The sequence below is a fragment of the Anolis carolinensis genome, chromosome 3, assembly GCF_035594765.1.
Source record: "Anolis carolinensis isolate JA03-04 chromosome 3, rAnoCar3.1.pri, whole genome shotgun sequence".
Taxonomy (NCBI): domain Eukaryota; kingdom Metazoa; phylum Chordata; class Lepidosauria; order Squamata; family Dactyloidae; genus Anolis; species Anolis carolinensis.
In genome coordinates, this window is record NC_085843.1 from 127,523,408 (window position 1) to 127,544,324 (window position 20,917).

General features: G+C 38.6%; 2 long non-coding RNA genes across 4 annotated transcripts in view; one reads left to right on the top strand and one right to left on the bottom strand.

Annotated features, from left to right (window-relative positions):
- Positions 1-20,917, top strand: part of LOC103278298 (uncharacterized) — a 288,708-nt gene that overhangs the window by 192,310 nt on the left and 75,481 nt on the right. The gene's annotated exons all lie outside the window — the stretch shown is intronic.
- The window catches only part of LOC103278300 (uncharacterized), a 73,317-nt gene continuing 59,435 nt past the window's right edge, over positions 7,036-20,917 (bottom strand). The window contains exons 4-7 of one of the 2 annotated variants that reach the window (XR_010004372.1): positions 18,224-18,322; positions 15,084-15,195; positions 8,241-8,299; positions 7,036-7,496 (exon numbers count right to left, since the gene is read on the bottom strand). This is a non-coding gene — a long non-coding RNA (uncharacterized LOC103278300). The remainder of the gene's footprint in view (positions 7,497-8,240; positions 8,300-15,083; positions 15,196-18,223; positions 18,323-20,917) is intronic. The other variant, XR_010004371.1, reaches the window with a different exon arrangement.

Here is a 20,917-nt window from a genome sequence, read left to right on the forward strand (position 1 = left end):
TGGAGAACAAGCCCTATGAGGAGCAGCTTAAAGAGCTGGGCATATTTAGACTGCAGAAGAGAAGGCTGAGAGGAGACATGATGGCCATGTATAAATATGTGGGGAGAAGTCATAGGGAGGAGGGAGCAAGATTGTTTTCTGCTGCCCTGGAGACTACGATGCAGAACAATGGATTCAAACTACAGAAAAGGAGATTTCACCTGAACATTAGGAAGAACTTTCTAACTGTGAGAGCTGTTCAGCAGTGGAACTCTCTGTGTGGTGGAGGCTCCTTCTTTGGAGGCTTTTAAACAGAGGCTGGATGGCCATCTGTCAGGGGTGCTTTGAGTGTGATTTTCCTGCTTGGTTGGACTAGATGGCCTACAAAGTCTCTTCTAACTCTATGATTCTATGCTTTCAGTATGCTTTCTGCTTTTTCTTGAACAATCATCCCCATCTTCAGAACCATTTATGGGTAACATGAGCTACTCACACTGGGTAATAGCAGAAGGAGCTAAATAACAAAACCTATAGACTATATGAACTGTGGTTTAGTGTATTGTTTGCAGGCACTGATTTTTTTGCCTATTTATTGTAAGCCTCCTTGAGTCCTCTCGGGTGAGAAAGGCGGGGTGGGGTAAACATACTGTAAATAAAATAAATAAATAAATAACAGCTGAATGCTCCCAGGTCATTGGCCAGTGAACCTATTTCAGGTTTACAGAACTTATATAAGGCTGGATCTATATTATTCTATATCACAGGATCTGATTCCAGATTATCTGATTTGAACTGGATTATATAAATCACTGCTATATATCTAGGATAATCAGATAATCTGGAATCTGGATAATGTAGATACAGCCTTAGATAAGTTCTGCAAACTTGAAATAGATTTTGATGTTAAATTTATGTTGAAGGGTTGTTTTCAGTAACATGGATAGTTCCTTAGACTAAAGCATGGAGGGGATTCTTTATCCCATTGATTCAGAAACCACTAGCTGCCACTGTCTAGAGATAAGTAAAATGTGTGTGCATATTTCAGAAATGTAGTGACTCAAAATCAGAAGCAATACAGAAGGAATGCAAAAAAAAAAAAAAAAAAACCACTCCTGTTCAGGAGTCTCCACCAAAAGATTCATATTGTGAATTAACAGGATATAAGTTATTAGATCACTCAAAGGAGGGAACATAGTTTCCAAAAAGGAAATCGAATACTTCTCTATTCAAGATACACAATTTTCCATCATATGAAATTGGGACAACTCAGATTAGGTAACATAGCAAATATAGCTCTAACCATTCCAGGCCCCTCGGCATTTGCTAGTGGGACTGGCTGCTCCATGGTAAGACCACTGTAGCAGGATCCCAAATGCAGTAGGGCTGTCTAAGCACATTTTAAATGGAGCTCCCGGTCATGCAATGGGTTAAACCCTTGTGCCGGTAATACTGCTGACCAACAGGTTGGCGGTTTGAATCCGGAGAGAGCAGGTGACCTCCCTCTGATAGCTGCAGCTCCCCATGCGAGAGAAGCCTCCCACAAGGGTGGTAAAACATCAAACATCCAGACGTTCTCTGGGCAATGTCCTTGCAGACAGCCAATTCTCTCACAACATAAGTGACTTGCAGTTTCTCAAGTTGCTCCTGACATGAAGGGAAAAAAGCACATTTTAAAGGATTTGAAGTGTGAAAAATTACTACAATAGTGGAAGCTGTTTCAACAAGTGAATGTAATCTTTTTCTTTCCCCTCTCCTACAAATCCTCTTTTTTTCTCCCTTTCCCACTCAGTTGTGCAGCATCCATAAGACTATTTACAAGACTGTGAAGGAACTTAACAACCAATGAAGATACGAGCCATTCAGTTGTGATCAATTGCTCATTTCCAATGACTCTTAAAGAGATTTGAGTGATATAATGTGCTTAAAAGAGGCCTGCAAGGCATTGCCATCAAAATGACAACAAAAAGCATAATTCACACTGGGGCTTTGGTTTGTTTGCTTCTTCCCTCCCTCCCTCCTTTCTTCCTTCCTTCCCTCCTTTCTTTCTTTTATTGTGGCCCTTGGGTTCTAACTCTTGATGCTGCAACCTCCTATTTCTACCATCCCCCTTCTTGACCGTTAATACTGATAATTATATCTGTATTTCTTAAGAATATTATGAGTTGCCATTTCTGCATAGTAGCAGATTGAATTTATTCACCTTACGGATATATTATTATCACAGATAATAACTGCAGCATGATAATTATCATTAATTATTCATTTGGATTAAGAGGCAAATCGGCTCCCATTCAAGATTCTTCCAGAGAATCAGCTCATTGTTACAGGAGCCCTGTGTGGTACTATGACATACATACATGCATACATACATATATATATACACACACACACACACACACACACACACACACACACACACACACACTTTTTTCTTCCACTGACATTTGACTAGCCCTTTATGTATTCATTAGAAAATATTAGAAGAGGAATAAATGTCTAATTTTGAGGACATGAGCACTAAACGAGACAGATGGGTTCTGGTTGTGCTTTTTGAGAAAGGACGTGGAGCTTTCGATTACAAGAGCTGTGTTCCCAGAACATTGTTGCAATAAATCTAAACAGCAAACCCTTTCCTGAGGCATGTGCTTTTTAGACTGGCCATGCTAATTTGATAGCTTTTCATGCAAATAATAATCAGGTGGGAAACAGTACATTGTGTCTTTTGTTGAAGACTTCAAATTGGGGTTTGCTGTTGTTAATTTACAGCCAATGTGAAGATAAGCAAGTCTGTTTGGGTAGATGGGATGTTGGAAGGAATATTTTTTTTAAAAAAAAAGAAAATAATAATAAGGGAGCAGGAGAATGAAAGGATTTTCAGCAACACAAAGATATTGCTATGGACTCCTTTCTGATTGACAAGCCACTCTCTTCTTGACCACTTGCCCACAATTCTACACAGACATAATCTTAGCATATTGTTATATAAACTATTTTAAAGGCAAAAACATTTTTTAAAAGTGAGGATCTCAAAGACAGGTCCAAAAACATTCAGAATGGCTTTTCATTATGCAGTGGCTGAACAAATTGGTGTCCAAGTTTCCAGAAATAATCTGTTTACCTGATTCATAATTTGGACAGCTCTTGGTTATTTTGCATAGTTAATTCCAGTGACAAAGAACGGCTTTTGAGCTTTCATTTCTTTTAGCCAATTGTTTGTGCTTGTGCAGAACACAGAAGTGTTGTTTCAGGAATATATGGATGTCTAGCACAGAATCTAGTTTTTCTAAAAGTGCAGAATTTTGCTCAGGCCATTGAAACTCAACAAGAGGGCATGGTGGCAGAGTCCTAGGTTTTTATCACATCAGTCTGTTGTCTCACAGTAATCTTATTTTTTAAACAAATGGAAACAATAATTTTCATACCTTATATCCAATAGTGTTTTGATGCTGCTTCAGTGGTGTGTGCTCCTGCAATCATCTTCAGCCATGCCTTCCTACCACATCCATCCTACACAGTGCATGTGATCTCTTTAATGTTTTTTCCCTTATGCTGTGATTGTGCAATTGTGCACTTTTAACAGTTCTTGCAAATGGAGGGCAGCGTCGTAATCATGCAATGGCAACTCATCAGCACAGTGCAATTCTGCAATTGTGACAAAGCAAATTTTAAAAATAAAATAAAATCGGGGAATGGAGTTAAAGCAATGTTGGTCCTATACATTTTTTTGTCCGGAAACCTGATGTGGCATGACTTCACTCTGTGTGGGGATAAGGAAGGGACAAATGGGAGAACCAAGCCCACTTACATCACATGACTGCTGGCATATCAGAAGTGCAGTGGGATGAAATGATAGTTCCAAAAACAATAGCTGAATAGCTGTAATATTGGAACCAATGAGAGTTTTTTCCTATCAGTGAAAACATATAATCCAACAATTATGGAAATGAAAAACAGCAATGGGAAAAAACATGATGTCATGGGATAAATCCCAGCCAAAGATGCTTTTATCCTGCTGTAATTGCGATTTACCACTCCCGAGTGATAAAGATCACACATGATGAAAGAGTAGACTATACCATTTCAGATTGCAACTGGGGTTACCTTTTTTGAATTCTTTTCTATGGGGAGAAGGCTTCTTGAAATAAAATAAAACTCCTAGAATATCAGAAAGAAAAGCCTTAGGCTAGACAACATCCTGTTGCAATACTTTTTCTAATTGCTTGAAGCTGGTTGTGTAGAGGGTAGATATAAACTATTTGATCTACTATCTACATTCTGAAGCAACAGAAAGTATTCTAGGAATGTGATACTATGGCATCTGAGCTCTCTTGAGTTTGTTTTCACATGTTTTTCATATGCCAGATAGAAAGGAATTAACGTATCTTGGTAGCTTTTTTTAAAAGACAAATTTAACAGATATAGCTATTTTTAGCATGAAGAGGTCCATTATTAACCTGACTGCTGGGGATATGAGAGCTAGTTGGGATTAAAAAAATGTGTGTTTCGACCACAAATAGAATCCCTTTAGCTCAATGTTGTGGTCCTGAAAAATTTGGCAGCAGTAAAAATTTCCTGAACATCCCTTAGGGCCTCATCAGATGGCTCATCCTACATTGCTTTCACCCCTCTTCAGGCACAGAGCCTATCGGCTCCAATCTCACAATGTTGATCTACTTCTGGCAGAGCTCCGTGCCTGAAGAGTGTTGAAATCAGTGTTGGCCGTAGCAACATGGGAAGCTTCCCCTGTTACATAAGGAACAACAGGAGAAAGCCAGGTGGTGGATGCTTCCCTCCGTGGGATGGGGTAAGTAGCAAAGCGGACAATGCAGGGTGTGGGGCAACAGGTTCCCCACACCTCATAATCCATGGCAAATCCAGTGGTTAATGAGATGAGGTCGTTAATGGTTGTTTTAGACATTTACATAAGTCTCTTGTGCAGTGCCTGCAGTAGACTCTGCACAATATGCTTCAGTTGTACTTAATAAAAAAGAAAATTGGCCTGTTCTGAAACCCTTGCAAATACTGCTTTGTTATCATTAAATATATGATTTTTAAACTTATTTTACATACCTATATGCACAAAAATTTCTTGGGCCAAAAGGCTTCCCAAATCGAAAACCAAAGTCTCCTAGTAAATTTCATGGTCATCCAAATGTGTGTTTTCCCTGGCTAAACTCCATTACACCATCCTTACCCGTTTATCATTCTAGGACTGTCAGAATTCTATTATGTCCAAAATCTGCTCAGTCTACATTTTGGCATGAGGCAGTTACTATGCCAGAACTGTTAACTGCAATTGAACGCAAAAATATTTTTGAATATTCAGTACAACCCAAACCCTGCCTCCACATAAAAAGATTTATCATTATTTGTTTCCGATTTTAAGAAATTGCCTATTTGTCCGCAGCTATTTCAGTCAGTGAAGTTTTCCCATTGTAGCTTGCAGATTCAGAGAACTCTCAATGTACAAAGAAAAAGGCATTCCAATTATTTAGGTGAAATTGCTTAGGAATGAGACTTTTCAGTTCGCCTCTAGTATCTGCTAATCAGGGCCATTAAGAGAGGCTTCTTAGACGATTTTTAATTTATTTATGGAGAGAGGTATTTTTGCATGAAAACCCAGTTAAGCTTGACAGCTTGTTTACAATAGGGCCCTGAAGACACATTATACAATGCACAACAATATAAATATACATTTGAGATGCACACTTGAGCTCATAACATTTGTTAAACATCTGAAGTGCATAGCGATCAGGTATTCAGGATGGGCTAATTCCCCACTTAAATATGATGTTGGTTAGGGGACTGCTTTGTGCCTTGATAACACCAGAATGATGTGTTGCCAGGTGTGAATTTCCTGAATAACAACTATTAGTCATGGCAGATACAGAAAGAAGCCAAAGAACTGGCAGGGTATTTCAGATTAAACACATGTAAAAATGCACCTCTTTTTTGACTAGAACTATCTTTTATCACCTCTTTCCCCAAATAACTTGATCCACATATTTCTCCATTTCTGTCATTTCTATGTTCATCCAGAAGTCATCTGATTCCATTTTGCACTATTCTGAAATTTAGACACCATCTACATTTAATGCAGTTTCAAACTGGTATTGGTTTTGCTGTGCAGGTGGTTACACAGGAAATCCTGGAACCAGTTTGAGATCAAGATGGTGATTACACAAACCTCAAAGCACTGTTGTGCATTATGAACATTCCTTCTCACACTTTTGTCTGAGTTTATCAGCCACTGCAATTTGAAACTGCATTAATGTTCATTATAGATGGGACCATACAAATACGTTCATATCACTACCACAGACTATCAGACTAGTGCCCACCCTGGCCATATTCCGAAAAGAACGGAAAACATGGCTGTTTAAAAGTGCATTTGAATAAATCAGCCTATACTTGACTGCACAATTCCAAGTGCTCTTACTGGATTTACTAGCACTTTATGCCACCATGGTCCTACTCCCATGTTGCACAGCCTGCCCCGCCATGCAATCTGAAAATTCTACTTCATTTTTAATTGATATGGTTGTGTTATTTTAAGATGTTTAAATAACTGTTGTGTTGTATTATGTCAATTCTGTAATGTGTCTTACGTTTTTAACTGTATAACAACTGATGTTTTTAGGGCTTGTCCCCCTGTGAGCCGCCCCAAGTCCCTTCGGGGAGATGGAGGCAGGGTATAAGAAATAAATTATTAAATTATTATTGTTAAAATATAACCTGCACTATGTTTGAGCAAAGTCCTTCATCTCCACCTATAAAATAGCATGTTTCTATACACAATTTACTCTAAAGTGTATGTTATAAGTTTCTTGAGACACCTTAAGGACTAAAAAAAGATAGCAGTCTTGTGAGAAAATGGAAAGATCATTGTTCTCATAGATTGTGTGTATAAGGGAGCATCTGTTCTGATGTACAGGCTGAGTCTCTCTTATCTGAAATGCTTGGGACCATAAGTGTTTGGGATTTTGAACTTTTACAGATTTTGGAATACCTGCATTTGCATAAACATGCACAATGAGAAAACGTGGAGATGGGACCCACGTCTAAACATGAAATTTATTTAAGATTCATATACACCTTGCACACAGACTGAAAGTGATTTTATATACATTATTTTTAATAATTTTATTCACGGAACATAGTTTGCGAACCATCAGAAAGGAAAGTTGTTACTATTTCATCTACCTTGTGGACAACTCTGGAATTTGGATTCTTTGGGATTTCAGAATTTTGAAGATGGGATGTTAAGTGTGTGCCAGCCATTCAGATAGCAGGCGAGTAGACAAGGCAGACAACCATTATTTAAGTTCCAATGTGTGAACCAGTCTTCGGATAAACTGAAACATTGATAATGTGAAACCTAAATTCAAACAACTTTACATTTTCAAGATTAAAGAGTTTTCAAGTTGGAACTTCTTTCACTGGATTCCAGTGTTCTTACTAGAGCTTTGTGTGATGATTTGTTCAGGTCCATGTAGAAGATTAGCAGGATTTAGTATCTGGAGAGGAATACAAGGGTTGTTTTTGTTTTGTTTTTTTAGTTTGTCGGCATCTACAGCTATATATTTTAAAAGAAAACTTCTAGCCCATGTGACTGAAGACAGGCTTTAAACCAGTGGGTGACTCAGTAAACTTTCCTATGATGTGGCATGAGGTTTTATTGTCCTGCATAGTAACCAATATATTTTGCAAAATATCATTACTGGTTGTGTACGCATTTCCATGCAAAAGTGTATGTCCAAGCACTCTGGTGTATTTCTACAGTGGCATACAATCACAATTTAAAGGAGTTAGAGAAAGGTAGAGAAAGGCGGGGTATAAATAAGGTAAATAAATAAATAAATAAATAAACAAAAGGATATCCTATATGGTTAGCTGTGTCAATCATAGTATGTCAATCTGCTTATTCTGCGTAATTTGTACAAGTCATGAAATCTGGATACTGTGTGTACAGAACTTTCTTTCTTGCTTGCTTGCTTGCTTGCTTGCTTGCTTGCTTGCTTGCTCAGGCAATAGACCATATAACACTTTATACAATATCCTGCTCTGCATAAATCATACAATATATGTTATGGGTTCATAAATGTACCTGGCCTGACGCTTGCCATAGGTTTTATAGGAGCTGTGTGACAAAATTTATATTTGCACACGTGAGTGCTTTCTGGACTCTGTTTTGTTCTGCAAATTTTCATGTTTCCAAATCTTAGGTTTCTATCAGTTTGGTTGAGAATATTCATACCTACCCATTTTCAGTATGTACCAAAGTATTTGCTGCCACGGTGCTGGAGCTGCTTTCATAGAGCTGTGTTGGGAGCAATAGCAATAGAGTTAGAAATGTTCATTATAAAATTAATTGAATAATTAAGCAAACGGTGACCTCTTTGTAGATATTTTGTGAACACAGAAGACCGTTAAATTCTGTGTGCTGAATTATTTATTGTGAATGATCGAGACAGATCTAATAGTTCTTAATTTTAAGTGCTTTTGGTTAAGGAAACAGCTACATAAATCAGTCAACAGTTTTAATCCATTTTGAAGCAAACTGGATATTCCTGATTCATGCACCTGTCACTTCTGCATGTGCCTTGTTCTCTTGCCACCTCTGCAACTCCAGTGAATTGATCTTATTTGAACAATTAGCAGAAGGGACAGTCCTTCTAATCTGTAAAATCTTTCCTATGGTTTCTATGCTGCAATTCATAGATGGAGGCATAGTGGAGCCAGTCTTGCAGGATCACTGTCCCTGGACATCTTGATATTTTTCATGTCAGGAGCAACTTCAGAACCTGCAAGATGCTTCTGGTGTGAGAGAATTGGAGGTCTGCAAATACCTTGCCCAGGGGATGCCCAGATGTTTTGATGTTTTTACCATCCTTGTGGGACGCTTCTCTCATGTCCCCGCATGGAGCTGGAGCTGATAGAGGGAGCTCATCCATGCTCTCCCTGGGTTGGATTCGAACTGGCAACCTTCAGGTCAGCAACCCAACCTTCAAGTCAGTTACAGTGGTCATAGTAGCTGGAACATTTTTACCCCACCCCACAATCATCTTCCTTTTCCTTCTTTGGTTGCTGACTCCACAACTGCATACCCTTAATCTCAAACATCTTTCTGGATTAACCATTGTTTAATTATTTTTGGTTATCTACCAAATCTGCAGAATGTCAGCTGATGGTGCTGTTAATAATAAGAATGATGGCACCAGTTTTCCTTGAGATTTGGTTGGAGGTTCTTAGAACCTCTCCTCGGAGGCTTGAAGTAACGAATAGCTTGCAATTAATTCCTTTTCTCAATAAGAAATGGTGTAGCTTCTTTATCTTATTATTACAAAATAATAAGGCAATAATTTATCTTAATAACTTATCTTAATAACTGTTTGCATTGAGAAGAAATCCTCCCCTCCCCCCCCTCTCCCCGATTCCAATGGCAGGTTTCCTTCCAGCATAAAGAGCATTTTTGTAAGAGCTCATATCTGGAATTTAGCAGTTTAACAAAGTGTTACGTTTTCTCTTCTTGCATGATGTGATCTTCGCAATAAGCAATAGCAGCAACAGCTGCTACCACAGTATATGCATCAGGAAAATACTAGTACCTATCAGATGCAAAGGCCTTTAGGGAAGCTATTCCTTTTAATCTTGGTCTCCCATTGGAAATAATAATGCTGATGTACCTTTTTTATTTTAATCTTGAAATTTTGTTTATTTCATTTTCCCATGAAAAACAACAACGATTTGGACAAAATTACAAGAGACTGGACATTTTTGATGATTTCTCAGGGGATAAATTGGAAAGGGAGTGTAAGAAACACAGCCCGGGCTGTAGTGCAGGGGGGAGAGCAAGGCAGTGTAATTAACTGTAATGAATCACTCTGACCAGGAGGTCATGAGTTCGAGCCCCGCTCGGAGCCTATGTTTGTTTGTCTTTGTTCTTTGTTAAAAGGCATTGAATGTTTGCCTATATGTGTAATGTGATCTGCCCTGAGTCCCCTTCGGGGCGAGAAGGGCAGAATATAAATGCTGTAAATAAATAAATAAATAAATAAATATTTTGCACAACCCTCATTTTTCAAAAATGTGTTATAAATGTCGGGCTAGCATAGCAGGTTAAACTGCCTGCTATAGAAGATCCTGCTGACCGGAGGGTTGGCAGTTGAAGCACGGGTCAGGGTGAGCTCCCGCTGTCAGCCCAGCTTCTGCTCACCTAGCAGTTCAAAAACAACAATGTAAGTAGATGAATAGATATTACTTTGGCGGGGAGATAAAAGGCAACCTGAAAAAACATGTCGACAGAATCCAACCAAGAAAAGCATCCATGGATGACAGGCAACTTGGCATGGAAAATAAAACAACAGCACCTCCCCATGGCCAAGTCGAGCACGGTCAGATGTTGGAGATGAACAAAGGGAAGCCTTGCCTCTGTTTATGTACTGTCTGTCTCTGTCAATTGAATATTTGAATATTGAATATTTGCCATATTTGTGCCTGTAATTCACTCTGAGTCTCCTCGGGGAGATAGAGAGGAATATAAATGAAGTATATTATTAAATGTCATCAAATGTGAAAATGTTTACATGCTACATTGGAGTATACATGCTACATTGGAGAAAATGTTTACATGCTACATTGGAGTATTTTTATACAAGGCATCTCTCCTTTGTCATGATGGTCATATTTTCAGATCACTAGACACAACTAGGTTCAGTAACTCATGGTGGCATCCCTATGGATCTCCCCCCCCCCCCCCAAAAAATACAAGACCATACCACAATATTGCAATAATAGCAGAAAATTTGACAAAATCAGTGTCTATAAAAAGTCTGTAGTGATGAAAATAACACTATGGGCTTGTAATGCATGCGGGTGAGACCACCTGATTCAGACAGCTCTGCCCAGAGTACATGCACATTGGAAAGTTTGAAAAGTAAATTGGCATAAAGTTTTAGTGTTGTTAGTATATTGATCGAGCACATGTAAATTGGGCTTAGGAAAATCTTTCTTGTGATTATATCAAACTATTTCTAACCAAACTCCATAGCTTGACCAGGGAGAATCTTTTTTAAAAGGGAGAGTTTTTTCAGAGTGATACATTTCTAGTGGACACTGCAGAAGAATACAGCCACAGGGAACAAGTGGATTTAACCTTGTAGCTCTTTATTTTGCCACAAATACAGAACACAACTGTCCAAAAGCATTCAGAGAGTATGGGCACTTCCCTCATCTTATATATAGCTTTAATACTCCAAGAAATAAAAATGCTGAACTGGGGCCTTATATCTCCCTATGTGTCTTAACTATCCTGAGTTAAAGACAACAGATGTTCTATGGCTGCAAAAGCTTTCATCCAGCACAATCATAGAGCATTTCCATTAAAAGCTGAAATCTAACTATGGCGGTCCCATTGCTGCATGATTAATTACTTTTCTAGGTGACACAGTGCATTAGGGAAGTGTCTAGTGCCCTCAGGGTATGGCTTTTCTGGCCTTTATATGTTTGCCAACCTCTGTCTCTGTTTTTTCTGCTTTCTTTTTTATGAACTCAAATATTAAGCAGGCATCAAACTGTTGGCAAGTTGGCTTCCTCCCTTTCTTCCTTCCTTCCTGCCTTCCTTCCGTTGAAAGCACTTTTCTTGTTTTGAATCTTTGTTTGTTCATTTATGGCACCGTACAAAATAGCAGCCACTTCCAGTTTTCTAGTGGGGGAAAACAGGCTGGAGTGGAGAAAATATTGTGGGATGCATCACAAATGTTTGGAGCAAAAACTGGGTGTTCAAGACAACACAATTAGTGGAGTGTTGGGCTGGATTCCAAAGTTTGTATCCATTCAGCCATGGTATTGTGGCTCCCACCTTTGTCTCTTTAGACCAAGGGACCATTTGTCTGGTAACTTCTATCTGTTTGGAGGTTAAATTATGCAAAATATATACTGTCCACATTAGCCTTCTTTAACAGTGAAAACCCACTTTGTGACCTTGAGGAAGTCCCATTTTCTTAGCTTTAAAGCAACACTATGCGAAAACTCCTCAGAATAAATCTTGCTAGCAAAGCATCCTCCCTATAGTCCTGATCTTGCCCCCATAAGCTGTCACTGCTATTGTCCCCTCTCTTTGTTGCACACCAAGGAAGTTACAGAGGGGGCATATGTGCAAACAAGCACATTTGTAAGGAGAGCACAAGCCTGAAGAGCAATTGTAATAGTTGTCATTGTGTATCTTCAATTCATTTTTGACTTATGGTGACTCTATCATGGGGTGTTCATGCCAAGGATATGTTCAGAGAAGGTTTGCCCTTGCCTTTCTTTGAGAGAACATGACTTGCCCAAGGGTTCTAGTTCAACACTGAAATCACTACACCAAAGTCATTCTTAATTAAACATTGAGTGGGGCATTTCTATGTGTTGCACTGGACTAGACTGGGCAATTTGGAAAGTGCTGAATAGATTGCACTCTGGCACCACGAGATGCAGAGCCAACCTTAAGAAATGGGGCCACAAAGTGGAGTCCACGACTGGTGTGGACTGGTGTGGAGTCCACGACTAGTGTGGAGAAGAGCAAACCACATTACAATGCAGTCTGAGTCCTGCCACATGCACAATGAATGACCTTCTTGTAGCAACACTAGAGGCACTCCAAGTGGCCAGCTACTGGTCAAAAGACATTTAATATAATGCCAAGTTTTTAACTCTGTATTTTTAAATACATTACAACTGTACCCTCAGTTCGCTTCTGATACGATAAATAAATATTGGGCTGCTGAACTCTAAGCTGTATTCCTAGACTAAATGTGTTAAGACTTGACAAAACAGTGTCAGTTTTGCCCACCTAGGCCCGTTCTACACTGCCATATAATCCAGATTATCAAAGCAGATAAACCACATTATCTGCTTTTAACTGTTTGTGCTTCTCTTGTTAGATCCAAATCCATATTTAGGGACTCCTGAAACTGAGACCCCTTCTACACTACCATAAAAATCCAGATAATCTACTTTGAACTAGATTATATGCCTATGTAGACTCAAAAATTCAGTTAAATGTGAATTATTTGCTTTGATAATCTGAAGTATATGGCAGTGTAGAAGAAGCCTTCATTTCAGGAGTCCCTAAACGTGATGGGTCTGGATCTAACGAGAGAAGCACTAACATGCTGTTCAACTGCCATTAAGAAGTGAATCAGCATTGTTCATCTTGCCAGCATACAACTTAATAACAGCTAACCTTCCAGTTGCATTCTCCCATATATTGATCAGAGTAGTTTGAAAATGTGAGTGTAATTATTCTAACTAACTTCTTGGAGGAAACAATGGGTCATTTAAATAATTTTTTCCCTGCAAGAAAGACATTGAAAGCAGATCAGTTTTCAAAGATTAGTTGTAGTTTGAGCTTTTATCCTTGCCTTTTCTTACACTGCTTTGAGTCCCCCCAGGGGTGAGAAAAGCGGTATAGAAATGCAATAAATAAATTATAAACAATAAATAAAAAAAATGTGTGTGTATGTGTGCGCATGTGCGTGTGTTTGTAGAGAAAACAAAATTTTCTCTGGATTTTTTGTGTGCAAAAAAGCCCTGTGTAAATACAGAAGCATGAAGGTTCTTCTCAATGCAAGATTCATCTTCCTAAGGTCCACCAACACTTGAGAAATATGTTTTCCAGAAACTTTTTGATTTTATAAAAAAATACTCTTTTCAACTTTTTTAAGCTTTAAAAAGTTCCAAAGTGTGTGTTAATGTGTGTACTTTTACAATATATGTTTTAGAATATTCTACAATACAATGCATTAAAGATACAAATTTTACATTAAAATGTGTATGAAATGAATATTTGATAGAATATGAGAAGAAAAATACATATTTATGGGGAAATTAATATAAAATGTGTATTTTATGAAAAACCAGGAATATAATACTTGCAAATTTTAATACAGATTTTTCCACCCTAACTGGAAAGCTCAGCAAATGAATGCAGAATAGAAATGTGACAGACATAGGAATGGATACATAAAAATAGTCAAATTTGTCTATCCCTATGTACAACTTTATTTGAAGCTACAAAGAAAAATATCCTAAAATGCAGACTTGTATTTTGTATATATTAGATGAGCTATGAGCTATACACTCATGATCTGTATAAATGTTATGCTAATCGTATTTGGAAATTAGATACTGTTTTGAGTCAGGAACAACAAAGTGACTTGAGGGTATTTTAGAACTTTGACACAAAGAAAACATGTTTGTAAAACTCAAGGTATGTTCTGACAAAAGTTCCAGGCATTATATAGAGAGAAGGGGGGAAGGGGTTTCTGAAGGTGCACACCAAGATTACTAGTTCTTGTTATAGTAACCCATTTTAGAACAAGATTACTAGTTCTAGCTATAATAACCCATTTTAGATATTAATCAAAACGTTCACTCAAAACATTCTACTAGGTTTAATTAAGGTTATGGTTGTTCAGAATACCTGATAATCAGGACATAAATGTTTAACACTGCATGACAGCTGAACTATTTGTAGCAAACTATGAATTCAACCTTTAATGAATTGGGATGATAGAAAAGCACAGAGTAAAATTTACATCTTTGAAGTTCACAGGAGATAAGCAATTCATAATTCATTATCCGGCATCCATAAAAGTGTAATTTGCTGTTTAGATTATGGACCTCCTCATTTGTTTAAGGCATAATTCTGTTTTTGGTGGCTTTTGACAAATGTTAGCTAAGGGCACCAGTCCTATATTCATTGGGTTTCCAGGTAGGTTCTCTTGGTGGTGAGGCTTATGGCAGAGGTCATCCACAAGTAATTATGTGATTTGCACAAAATGACTGGTCCAGTGAAATAGTATTCTTGTCATTTGAAAAATAAAGATGGTAGGTAATTGACACAGAGAGAAGTATGAAGATCCAGAACTGGAATCAGTGTGATAGGATTCTGAAAGCCTACTAAAGATACTGACTGCTGACACGATCACTATGGTGATTTTTAATAGAAGTAGATGGGGCTGACTCAAGGCATTTTGTTGTCCAAGGCAATATGGTACAAACCACATACACACACACACAAACAAATTACACATACAATTGAAACAGTCAGTGAATCTTACTTCAACTCTGGTGACAGGATAGCGTGGAGGGCAAAGAGAGAATTGCATAGGCCATTCAAAGCCCTATCCCCCAACAGCTTGGCACCAATCTGTATACTTCAGAATCTGTTGCCTGAAGCAATAATAATAATAATAATAATAATAATAATAATAATAATACTTTATTTATATACCGCCCTATCTCCCGGATGGGGCTCAGGGCGGTTTACAGTCATAAAAGCAACACAAACATTACATAACAACATAATACACATTATTAAACAAAGTAAAATAATACAATTATAACAATAAATCACACTTACATGACCAGATCAAGGGGACGGGAACCATAAAGGGAAATCTTATGCAATATATTCAGGCTCAGAAATCGGCGGTAGTCCAATATAATTACTCAAAAACCTGCCGACACCACCAGGTCTTCAGTTCCTTACGGAAATTGGATAATGTAGGGGATTGCCTGATCTCTTTTGGCAATGCATTCCAGAGCCGGGGGGCCACTGCCGAGAAGGCTCGTTCCCTCGTCCCCACCAGCCACACTTGAGATGGTGGTGGGAGCGCGAGAAGAGCCTCCCCGGAAGATCTCAAGGTCCGCACTGGCTCATAGGAGGAGATGCGATCACGGAGATAGGTAGGGCCCAAGCCGTGTAGGGCTTTATAGGTCAAAACCTGCACCTTGAATTGGGCCCGGCAATTTATCGGCAGCCAGTGGGGCTGCTTTAATAGGGGCATTGTGTGCTCCCTATAGCCTCACTAATGATAGATCCAACCTTGACAATGGGGGGGAAAAATCTTGACATTCTCTCTCTCTCTCTCTCTTCCCACCCTTTAGTGTTCACACACACACTTTTAGCCAATGAGATTTTGGGTTTCATTTAAGGTGCCAGTTCTTTATTATTCATCTTGGCCCATGGGAAATACTGTATATCTTAGAGAGCTCTTGCCTATTTTTTGTCAATTATTGTCATCCAGAGAATGCTGTTCTGAGTTTATTCTTTTTAAAAGGTAATACCACCTTCTCCGAGGTTATCTTATTGTGTTGACATGAACCAGCTAAGACATTCAAGGTTTCTCATTTATGAAAAGCTGTGGATCTTCAAAGGGAGGAACAGATAATGTTCTTTATGCTAGCATATTAGATCCCTAGGGTCAATCAGCCCTCTGCCCACATCCCGCAAATACACAGCCAGACCATGACCGCAGGGTTTTCTGAAGGGGAGAAGCAAGAAAAAAGCATGTAGACGCCCTCACCAGGAGGCATCAAGACTAACCTGGGAGCAGCCCCAACAGCAATGGCAACATGATGCTACAAAAGAAGAAGAAACTGGAGTGTTGACACCTCCACCACTGCATCATGGGAGGTAGTGTGAAGACTTCCTCTTTGTTTCACCTGGTCCTGCATAGTTTTGTTGATGAGTGTCAGTGCATCAGACAGCAGGGACTAGTCAGCCTTTTCACTCAGGAAATCAGGAAAAAATCTCCTTTCTCCTACTGGAGACCAAGGCAACTCTCACCGGGAAGAAGGGTCCATGATACATGTGACACCAGGCCCTCAACTTCCACTGTCGCTTCCTGGGAGCGACACCAACTTTAGTGATGACATTAACCCATAGATATGCTGACTGAGGTTTTTTGAGTTGATTTTTTGACCATTTTTTTTATTTCTGCATGAGTGCATATGGTAATTGCAAATATTAGAGGTTTGTTGTTCTTGTGTGTCTTCAAGTCATTCATGACTTGTAAAGATCATAAGATGACCCTATTATGGGGATTTCTAGATTGAACATATATGGTATTTGCCTTTGCTTCCTTTTGAGCCTGAGTGTGGCTTGCTCAAGGTCACCTGGTGGGTTTCTATGGTTGAGGTAGATTCAAACCATGGTCTCTAGAGTCACAGTCACTACAACATGCTGAGTCTCTGTGAAAATTTAAGTGACCTAATTTTTTAAGAAATAAAGAAATTTAGAAACTGATTTGGAAACTGGGCTGTTTAAACCTGAAAATGGAAAAAATGAATAGAGAATGATACACCTTTTTGTATGCACATATAGATCTACACATCTGCCTGCCCATGAACTAGGAATCTAAATCTGCACTTGTTTATTCTCACATATGAAAACAAATTGTTTTGAAGTGGTTCCCACACATATACACTTCATATGTATATGAAACCAGCCATTGATTAGCAGATTACCAGTTATATGTCTGCAAATGGATATCGAGTATTTACTTATACCAAGGGTATATTTGTAACATACATGTATTTGGATAAACTGTATGGCATGATGCATGTGAGGTTTTTTTTACTGTTTCTTCTTGAAATGTTGCCATTCTTGGTCCAAATATATAATTGAGAATTCACTTTGCTAGGATTTATAACCAGATGTTAATGTAACATGTCCATCTTTATTGTAATCTGTTCAAACTCTTGCTGATTAGAATATGCCCAGATTGTGCCAGAAGATTTCAATTCAATCATTACACCAAGCTATTAACTTCATCATCTTTTAAGCAACCGTCTTACAAATTAGTTTTCTTTTCATTATAAATGCCATCCCTCACTCTCCTATTATCCTCACCAGAGATCCTAATGGCATGTCACACTTCTCACCATGGCAATAATGTATTTTGTTGATTAGCTCCTCCAAAGGATGCTCTGTGTGTGTATGTATGTGGATTAGAGGCAGGCACATTTCTATGAGGAATAGAGAAGCTTTTAAAAATATTTCCCCAAATTACAGCATTGGATCCACTTTTTTAAGAAAAGCATGGCAACTTTCACCGGGCAGAAAAATGTTTGTTTCGGGGACGGTAAAATTTACTTTTCACAAAAGAAGCCTACAGTAATAATAATGCATTCAATTCTATTTCCCAGAATGCTTCTTAAGTATGTTAATAAAGTCTTTATTGTGTCTGCTTATAAAAGTCGCCACCATTTCCCATTAGAAAGTCTCTGTTTATTCATCAAACATTTACTGACAGTGACTGCTGGGAGCAAGCTCAGATTTCCACTCCATTACACGTTTGTGGCATAAAGCACATTAATTATAGATATATTACAATATTCAACTCATTGAGGAAAAATTAGATGATCAAGGCTCATTTTCCTTGACAATAAGCAAGTTAATGAAAATACTAATTACCTGATGATGAAGTGGAGCCTCCAGGATTGAATGTTTAGCATCTGTAGAAGAGGTTGGTGAATCTAGTGCTGCATATTAAAGCCAGAAACATGGGCAAACCTGAAAGATGGTTCACAAGGTCATCAAGAGTTTTTTAATCACAAAAGGGGAGAAGTTTGTTTACAGCATCAACCTTTATATATATTGACTGCCAGAAGCCATGAACTAGAATACAAACATTATACACCTTGCTTTGGGTTCCCATTACGATCAAAATTCTCTGGCTTTGCAGTAGTTTGTTACCAGAGAGATGATCAACATTTTCAGAAGGGCTGGAGTCCACCTTGGGTTGAAGCACTCCAAGACAAGTGTGTGATGGGATGGAGGTCATGCATCTTCAAAGGTCTCTTTTCCTTTGGAATCTTAACAATGGCTATTATTCTGTCAGACATGTAATTTTTCTACATTTAGAAAAGCTTCAGCATAGGACTTGATCCAACCATCCATTCCCCTAACTGTACTCTTACTCTGAGATAAAGCGGGACCTTCTGATTTTTTTAGAACACATAAGATAACAGTATGCAATGAAATCTTGTAGCCCCTTTGAGGCTAGCTGAGTGAACAAAATTGGTAGCATAAACTTTCACAGAATAAATCCTCAGATGCATGACTAAATCTTGCTCAGGACAGAGGCAGAAGAAAGTATGAGCAGCTAGACATCACAGGCAAGAGCAAAATGTTATGAAAGCAACCCTGTCCCTTCAAGGGGCTTAGTTGGACTCTTCCTGGAAGAGATGGGATAGGGGAAGTATGAGAACATTAGAAGAAAATTTCAAATGTGAGCCTATGTCATCAAATATTTCAAGGAAGTTCAAAGAAATTGTCACCAGTTGGACTGCTAGTAATGGATAAAACATGCTTTGTCACCCTCCCGATTTTGCATCATTGAATCTCATCAGTGTGTATGTTGGTGGAATACAGCAAAAATCTTTCTCTCTTCAAATACAGTAGAATCTCACATATCCAACATAAACGGGCCGGCAGAACGTTGGATAAGCGAATATATTGGATAATAAGGAGGGATTAAGGAGAAGCCTATTAAACATCAAATTAGGTTATGATTTTACAAATTAAGTGTCAAAACATCATGTTTTACAACAAATTTGACAGAAAAAGTAGTTCAATACGCAGTAATGCTATGTAGTAATTACTGTATTTATGAATTTAGCACCAAAATATCATGATGTATTGAAAATATTGACTACAAAAATGCTTTGGATAATCCAGAATGTTGGATAAGTGAGACTCTACTGTATGTCATATCATTATAACATATTTTAATCAATCTGACCTTTGTCCTGTTAAAGCCTTGATGTGTTATTTGGAGGTTAGGGACAAAGTCCCAAGAACCTTATTTAGTCATGCAGACTCCCTCCTTCATATGAAACTTCAGTTTTGGATAGTTATGTCTAAAGCATTGTAGGAGATAGGCTTGCAGGGGTCAATTTTGGCATGCACTCCTTTAGGATTGGAGCAACATTTATGGTAGCAGCTATGGGTTTTAGCACACATAACATACAGCACATTGGGAGGTGGTATTTGACAGCCTTTCAATGCCACATGTGTAAAAGTTACTGTTTAGGGATGTTTAGCTTTTGTTCAATGACTACATTATCACTCCGGGGCTTTAAAGTGGGCAGCCCCACATTTCTGCCATCTGCAAAATTCTAGTTTGAGAAGGAAAGGGCCTCTGTAGTAGAGAATTCAAAACCCTAAACTACATTTCCCAGAATTCTGCAGACAGCAGAAATGTGGGGCTGCCCGCTTTAAAGCCCTGGTGTGATAACATGGTTTGTTTACAGTGACTGTGATGAGTCCTCATCTGTGGACACAGTTTGATGGAGTAATCCTGCACAAGGGCATTGTGTTCAGCAGCCAGAGCTGTACAGGGCCGATGGGGTGCACCTGTCAGAGGAAAGGAACATGTTGTTCTTGGATATTTTCAAGGAAGAAATCAAGAACATAGTAACTAGTCTGGTGGGGAAAAGTACAAAGCAGACGCCTGCCCCTTTTGGTGGCTTGTAAAAGGTTACATAGTCCTGGTAGGCACCATGACACCCACCTTTGTGGGTGAATGGGGGCTTCCATAACAGTCTCTTTAGGACCAGGTTTTCTGTCTCGGGGGTGGGAGTGAGGGCTTCTCATTCTTAAAAACTTTGAGGTTTGGAAGGGAACATCCTCAAGATGACTGAGATGTACAGCCAAAGATTTGGGGTAGCCCTCAAAATCTTGGTGCTAGTACAAGGACAGTCCTTGGAGGTGGTAAAACGAAATGACACCTGGCCAAAGGACCTTTCCCCCAGATGGCTGAGAACAAGTGGTTATCTCTTACAAGGTCTTTTCCCTGACAAGTTAATTCAGCTTACAGATTCTCACAAAAATTCTAATAAATAAACAAATAAGTCAAGAAATTTCCCTTTTAGCACCATGTTTTGTGTTTGGTCTCTTTATTTCATGGTGGGAATTCAACCTCTTTACTACAAGCCTAGATTGACAAAACCACATGATTTGAAATGTCAATGAATGCATTAGAAGGTTCAAAAAGAAAATTAGCATTGCATTCTAGCCTTGTAGGTATAGGTTGAAGATCTCTTATGCAAAATCTGAAAATACACCAAAATCTGAAATGATCTGTGTAGGTGGCTAATAGGGTGA